The sequence below is a fragment of the Morone saxatilis genome, unplaced genomic scaffold, assembly GCF_004916995.1.
Source record: "Morone saxatilis isolate NCDOM2014 unplaced genomic scaffold, NCSU_SB_2.0 Contig1, whole genome shotgun sequence".
Lineage (NCBI taxonomy): Eukaryota > Metazoa > Chordata > Actinopteri > Moronidae > Morone > Morone saxatilis.
In genome coordinates, this window is record NW_023339651.1 from 7,462,843 (window position 1) to 7,470,185 (window position 7,343).

Below are 7,343 nucleotides of genomic sequence, written 5' to 3' on the forward strand. Positions count from 1 at the left end.
TGTGTTCTTCAAATGTCAAGGGTGTCAGTGGGCAATAACATGTGGATGGAAAAATACCCTACAACAGCTATATTGTTTTAAATGTAAATATAGTCTAGAAAGTCTCAACCACAACATTTTTTCTTCTTTTTATACAAGTGTTACGGTTTTCCCCTAAATTTTTCTGTGAGCTGATTTTAATCGGAGCCATTTATGCTGCAGTGTGGGTTCAGAGGAATTCGACTGGAAACAGTAAACATTCCCATTGGATTAATTACCAACTGCTTTCCCCCAGGTCTGTCTGCTTCTTGTGAAAAAGGAAGATTAACAGTAGATTGAACTTTGGTCCACATGTAGAGAGCTGGCCTGTCAGCTCTCATAAAGAGAGTAAGGAGGTGAGCAGGAGCAGGCATTGGTAGAGTGTCGAACAAATGAAAAGGTGGTCGTAAGAAGGAGGTCAAATTAGGTAAAGGGCCAAATTCTAGCATCTGCAGTTGCTTTATTGTTGTCTCTAGTATGCCTGTGTTTCTCTTATTTTTATCAGTAAAAATGTATTAATGTAATCCCATCTAACACTTCAATTTTTTATCTGGACTGTCTGTGAGAAGCCTTGTTGTTTATCCACCTTAGGAAAACAGCTCTGATGCTAAGTTGCTAATAGATCTCAATATAAATGTTGCAGGCTGCATTCACCACCCACATTATTGGCAATTTAACACACGAGAGATGGACCTTAAGGGGATGAGAAACCGATTGGCACATATTTCACAAACACCAAAAACATCCAGTCCTCCTACGCAGCACTGAGCCTCCATGAATTGAAGTGATATTTCACGACTTCTCGTTCACTTTGCTTTTTTCCCCCACAACTAAGTTACAATAAGTTTTCCCTGTCAGTCAGAAAGCTGCATCAATGCCTCTTCTATGTCTTTTATTTCAACCTACATCTCAAAATCTGTCAGCAAGACACACAAAGTATGATCAACATCGAGCGACAAAAACATTTGACCACCGACACAGAGCTAGACAAAAGATAAAATGGAGAAACTGCATGAAAGTGACTGTGAGATAGACAGGAAAAATATGGAAATACACACAAAGATGTCCCCAGATATTATTTGAATTAATCAGGATATAAATTTTCTAAAGTTAGATAATAAGTTACAGACACATCACATCTAAGTTCATTCTGATAAATTATTCATTGGAAGCTGCTGTGCGAACGCAGCACTGTTTTGCATATGCCCCTCAAACCTGAAGCTCCTTTTCATTCACACAAGAAATCCTTGATTGTTTATTGTGTTAAAGATGCAGCTCTTCAAATACAATTACCATCGTTTATTCATAATTTGATGTAAAGTAGGCTACCATTTCAGATAAGACACGTCACCTTTTCTCTTATCTCTAAATTATCATTTTCAGTCCCAATTTAACCTCATTGTAGGTGTTCTGTGTAGAGACCAGAGCACACCATGTTCTTCACAACATATCCATTACCACAATCAATAATTTAAATGGCAGCCATTGTTTTTCTGCACTTTTTAATTACACCATCATAAGCACTTATCCACCTCAGAAGGAGCACTGGCTGTGGGAGGCTGCCAGTGAAATTAAAATAATGAATAAAAGATAAGACAGAAGAAAATGCTGAACTGGGACTCTGCATGAGATCCCTGCTTAGCAGCAGTTATGAATCCAGGGCAGAGGCCATGTTTCTTGCCACCCTCCGCAACAGTCAAAGTGTCCAAAGGCTGTGTTGATAATTTGACCCGGCCGCCCTTCGGCCGGGTCACGGTCAGGTCCTCTGGTCTCCTGGGGGGCCTCCTGCCTGACTTCCTGGAGATTAGATTCTGATCTTTGGTCAACAGCGTGTGTGATCTGGGGGAATGTGACGGATGACTTCTCCCTGGGTAATATGACGAATGAATCCACTCTGAGCCACATTTAATACTGATCTTCTCTTTTTTGCCTGTGTTACATGGTTGTGATTTACATGATTAGATTGGGCTGAAGCCCCCGGGGTGCTGAAGAAGGAAGTGACATATTTTACAGGTCATAGGGCTCCTGCTTGCTCTATTATCAGTGGGCTTTGTGGTCCATTGTAGAGATGTAGCCAAATGCAATCCTATTTCCAGATGTTTCTCTTGTACGGCCAAGCTATTGTAAGGATTAATTTCATGCTTCAGTAGCTTGCTTTGGTTCTCGCTTCATTCACTCCAGCAAATGATGCTTTTTCCAATTGATTTAATTTATTTAAATACATACTCCATAGTTAAGGGTCATAATTTTCATTTACGTCACGTGTTTATTATGAGCATTTACTTTGACGATTAAAATGGGATGGAAAAAATTCCATAATACAGGTTGCAAATCAGGTTTTAAAAATAGCAATTAAAACACGAACACACTAGAGTTGAACTGTTTCCTGTATGTTTACAGGGAGTCTGGGGCATAATCAGCTGCTCATTATTTATTTATTTTTTTTCTCTTTATTTTCTATCATTTGAAGCATTTTTTTTAGATGTCCTCTTCACAACAGGGCCTTATTACTGTATTACAGTTATAAATATCTTCTTGCAGCTGGAAACTTAATGTTTCGGTGTGTCAGACACAATAAATCTAATTAAAATAATAAGATAACAAACTTAATTTTTAATATTATGGTCTGCATTTTTAATGCAACAGCCATTTAATATATTTACATTAAGTAATTACATCTCTATATGGGACGTAATTTGTTAGTGGTGCTTAGATTCAGATTGCCTTTACATGCACAAGGGAGTCACAGGAAACAATGACTGCATGTAATCCAGCTTGATTTTATGTCACTGATAACAACATCCCAGTATACTGTTTACTATCTAAGTTGCTTTTAATACAAATCCAACACTACCTACTACATCTGCTTCACATTTTAACCGCTAAACTGGTGAAACGCAGAGTGACTTTTATTGTGAAGCAGCTACAGGAAGCTCAATGTACGGTCAGTTTTACAATTTTTTCATGAACCAGTAATTTTTAATTTTTGGAAGGTAGTAAATAGAACAACAAGGAGCAGCTACAGTTAGATGAACAGTTGCAGGTGACAAGAACACACCCAACTCCTCAATAAGGTAACCAACTTTACTGTGTCCTGTGTGAAAGAATTCATTTTTGACTCATTTATTATAACTATATGAGTTTGTTTGATTGCACTGTAAACAGATACACCAGCTGCTCTTCTGTTGCATTTCTGACAAAATAGCTGCTCAAGTAATGTGTTTGCTGTAGTATCAAACCACACTTGCTGTTGCCACAGTAACCACTTGTGTTGGCAAATCAACCAGGACTGAAATCTTAAGACTATCAGTTAAAGATTTTACTCACAAAATTAAAAATATAAACAATTAGGGTACTTTTTTGCTGAAATTATTTTATATATAATAATATATAAATACCTATCTATAGTTTATGGAGAAAGCTCTGGCCCCTTTAAGATCGCCCTGGCAAATTAAAATAGCCTTGATACCAGAGGAGGCAGTGTCAGTGTCATCAGCAGCTATTTATCACCAGCGCTCTTCAACCAATCACAAGGTGAAACTCATGGCTGTACCACCCTTGCAGTGGCCTCATGCTGAACTTTAATTATTGTGAGTGGCCTGGTGGAAAAACATTTTTCTCCAGCTGACGCAGTGGTGACACATCCTTTGTTCTTCCTTCTGAGCGCTTCTATCATGCTCTTGCGCCAACAGTACATCCTGTGTTTTTGGTGGACTTAAAAATCCACTTCCCGTCTCATGGATATGTTAAGAGGTCATGGTAGTGAGGATGAGCAGATGGTTTCTCAGAAGAGAACATGCATTAAATGCATGTTTACAGCCCTTCAGCTAGTATCGGCTTTTACTGTCAGCTCATCAGCCGCTTGTGTGGAAAAAGCCATAACGGGAAACTGCCCGAGTCTGCAGGCCGTACTGACATTCTACTTACAGTCTGAAGTCATTAGTTGTTTACTCTATTCTTCAGTTTTTTGCTTATTTGCTTTGAATGATCTGTAAATATTGCTAAAGGGGAAATGGCTTGATAATTCTTAGTAGATGAGTTTGTTCTCGAATGACAAACTGTGTCATCAGTATGACAGTGGATGGTTGAAATCAGTCTGTGAGAGTAGGTCGAGAGTACTCCTTGGCAGCTGCACACAAGGACTCTGTGGACAGATTGTGCTGTTCTATTCTCAAGGTCCCCCAAGTGTCTTCATCGCAGGGTTTTCAGTCCACTTTGTGCTCATGTTTTATATTCCTCCACAACCTGGACATAGTCAAAAAACTACAGAGCCTCCTTGCTTTGTCCCCTTTCTCTGGCTTTTTTTGTGAAGGCAAACTAGCAGCAGATTATTGTTTATGCTGTGCACATTCCAGTTGTGTCTTTTACTACTGTCACAGATAACAGAGTCTATAGAAAAATTCCATGTTTACGTCTGTAATGGGAGGAAGCAACACTGCACTTACGCTGTGAGTATTACTTTGCACACCTGCACAATAAATCAGGGATAACCACTTGGTTACATTATGTTCTCTTGTTTGTCAATCATTACATAACCTGCTTTGCATCTCGTACTGTCTTTTCTATTTTAATGCATACTGTGCATCTAGAGAGTGTGAATATGCTCTTTGTCCAGCGGCACATTGATTTCCTCCTTCATCATCCACATGTGTCTGATTAAACTGCCAATTATAAATTGGGTATCAAGTGATTAATTTGTCTTTGAGGACTTAACCATTTTTCATCCACTCTTCATGGTAATATGGATCAGGCTTTTTTTAAGCTTATCAGCTCACTTCCACTGTGTCCCAGTCTACGCAACCTCTAATTTGCCTGTTGCTCCTGCAGATAAGTGAAGTTTAAGCTGTCATGCTATGTAAACAGCGTTGAATAATAAAAGATACCTTGACATGTAAGTAGACCTTCCTCTTCTGGTGCTTTGAGGACAGACAAATATGAGGCAAAGTGTCTCCAAGAGTTTCCAGCACCTTGTTTCCAAAGAGAAAAGGCGTAGGAAACTTTTGAGTTCCACTGTAAATGGGTTGGTGTTATGCCCAGTAGAAAAAAAAGCCCTTTTAATCTTCTCTAGCTGTCGAAGATAAAGACAACAACACAGGTCTGTGGAGGTCTCTGAGGCTAACTAAGATATTTTAACAATTTGATATGGAGCAGTGAGTTCTCTGTGGTCTGACAGAGATAGCTGGCAGTTTGCTTTGAATCAAAACAAAAAGGGCATTGCAGGGTCCCATCAGCAGGCCATGCAATTAATTTCCTCCATTTGAAATACCAGACAGCTGAGGAAGTAGGACAGTGTGCTCTCCACTGCACACACTGCTTCTCCAGCCAGGTATTTGATCCTTTGTCGTTTTGAGGAATGAATGATTAAAAGTGGAAAAAAGAGTGGTTTTGTCATAGTGTTTGAAAGCAGAGCACTATGGACTATAAAGACAATTCATGGACAGTAGAAGGAAAAACAGAACAATAATGCCAAAGAAAACAAATCTTCATGTTCACATCGTAAGAAAAGCTTTAATATAACCAGTTAGAAATTTGATTTGCTTCAGATGGCTTAAAAGTGTTAACAACAATAGGTGCTTTTATAAAGTAGAAAAAAGATAATCTGTCCATCTACACTGCAGCTTTTCACACAAATAATCAATCCTCCTGTATTTATAGCCATAAACACAAAGAAAGGAATTGTTAAGCGAAGGAGAAAAGGTACACAAGAGAACAGCAATTAGCTGCCAGTGTGTGAGATTGGTTGGATTTTCCAGAGCGGAGATGGACAGCTAGGAGCGGCGTAGACGGCAGACTTTAAACAAATCTGTCTGATTGCCTGTTTCACTGATCTGTCTCTGAATGACAGGGTAGACAGTATGGAGAGGTCTCCCTCTGATGAGTTATTAAGGCCGAGGCAATTCCATTTGCACCACACAGGGAGGGAGCCATCAGCACAGCATGCAGGCCATTACCACTGATGCCAGTGTCTTCAAAGTTAATTACAATCATTACGAATGTGAGTTATGTGTTTGATCTTTCGAGTCAGAAGACACTTTTTGACTTACAGACTCGCTAATTGACTAAGAGTTCATATTGCATAGTCGCATACCTGCATAAAGGATTTATAAGTTGTACCCAATAATGTTAATAATTGTTAGTAAATCATTTATTAAGGCTTCATAGATCAGTAACAAGTCAGTAGTAAGGACAACATTGCTATCCTTCTCTAGCCTATTGTGTTTTTCTTGCTCATCTTTAATGCTATTTAATTAATCTTGATGGCTTATTAGAAAAAAAACCCATGACTCTAAACAACATAATTACTATTTAATAACTTACCCAGTCTCAAAGTATAATGATAGTAAGTCATTAGTGGAGCCAATGTTAGTTTATTGAACAGTTTATTGGCTGAACAGTGTAGACCAGAAAGCACTGGCAAAAGCATTTTTACGTTACAAGATGTCCTAGTGTTTATTGTCTTAAAAAATTAATGTTGACCAATATATCCAATCAGATTTGTTAAGATCACAGCTTAAGGCTCTTGTACTAATACAAACCAATTGCTAAGTGCATATTACTGATCTATAAAGCAATAATAAATTAATTTATTAAAGCTATAATTTACTTACAATAAACTTATTAGGAACTACAAACTTACAATTATTTGAATATAAAGGTAGATGATGCAACCTTGTGTCCTCTTTATCCACTGCTCTCTAGCCATATTTCTATTTCAGTTAAGCTATTTCATCATGTTTGATGGACAGCAGCAACGTATTTGCTTTATGAATAGAGCAGATCTGTCAAGCTGCCAGTTGCCCACTGCTACACTTAGCTGGCTGATTGATTTAGATGCGACTTCCCTTGAGAGTGACATTCTCTCGTCAATGACACAGGCCCTTTTTCCTCTTTGTCATCTACTTTCATCTGTCTACTCTCTTTTTATCTCTCTTTCCATCTGTAACCCTTATGGCTTCTTCTTACTCCCCTCTTTTTTAAAATCACCTTGAGCACGAGAACCATGTTGACTTCAGCCTAGACGAAAGACGCAGACAGTCAATAAGTGCTACTGGCATGACGACTACAGATGAGCGAATTTGCTCATCAATAGGAAACAGTGGGCTTGTTGCAAGTACAACCCTGAAAATGCCATCCTACTTTAAGCACCTTGATTACACAGTGTAGTGTCCGTCTCTGTGATGGAGAGGACATCCGACCTCCAGTAATTACATTTCTGTTAAAAGCAAACATCTTAGTCATTTTGAAGCTTTCGTCACTTTGGAAAATTTTAAGGAAGTTGCTAAAATGGAACCCAACATCAGTACATATTTAAATATCAAGAAATA

General features: G+C 38.5%; 1 protein-coding gene across 3 annotated transcripts in view; it reads left to right on the forward strand.

The window, feature by feature from the left end:
• LOC118332463 (carbohydrate sulfotransferase 15-like) overlaps positions 1-7,343 on the forward strand; it is a 33,057-nt gene that overhangs the window by 9,653 nt on the left and 16,061 nt on the right. Inside the window, exon 1 of one of the 3 annotated variants that reach the window (XM_035667768.1) lies at positions 4,319-4,466. The exons of the other annotated variants lie outside the window; for them this stretch is intronic. The gene's annotated coding sequence lies outside the window, so the exon portion shown is untranslated. Of the gene's footprint in view, positions 1-4,318; positions 4,467-7,343 lie in introns of those variants that run through there. 3 annotated transcript variants of the gene reach the window in all.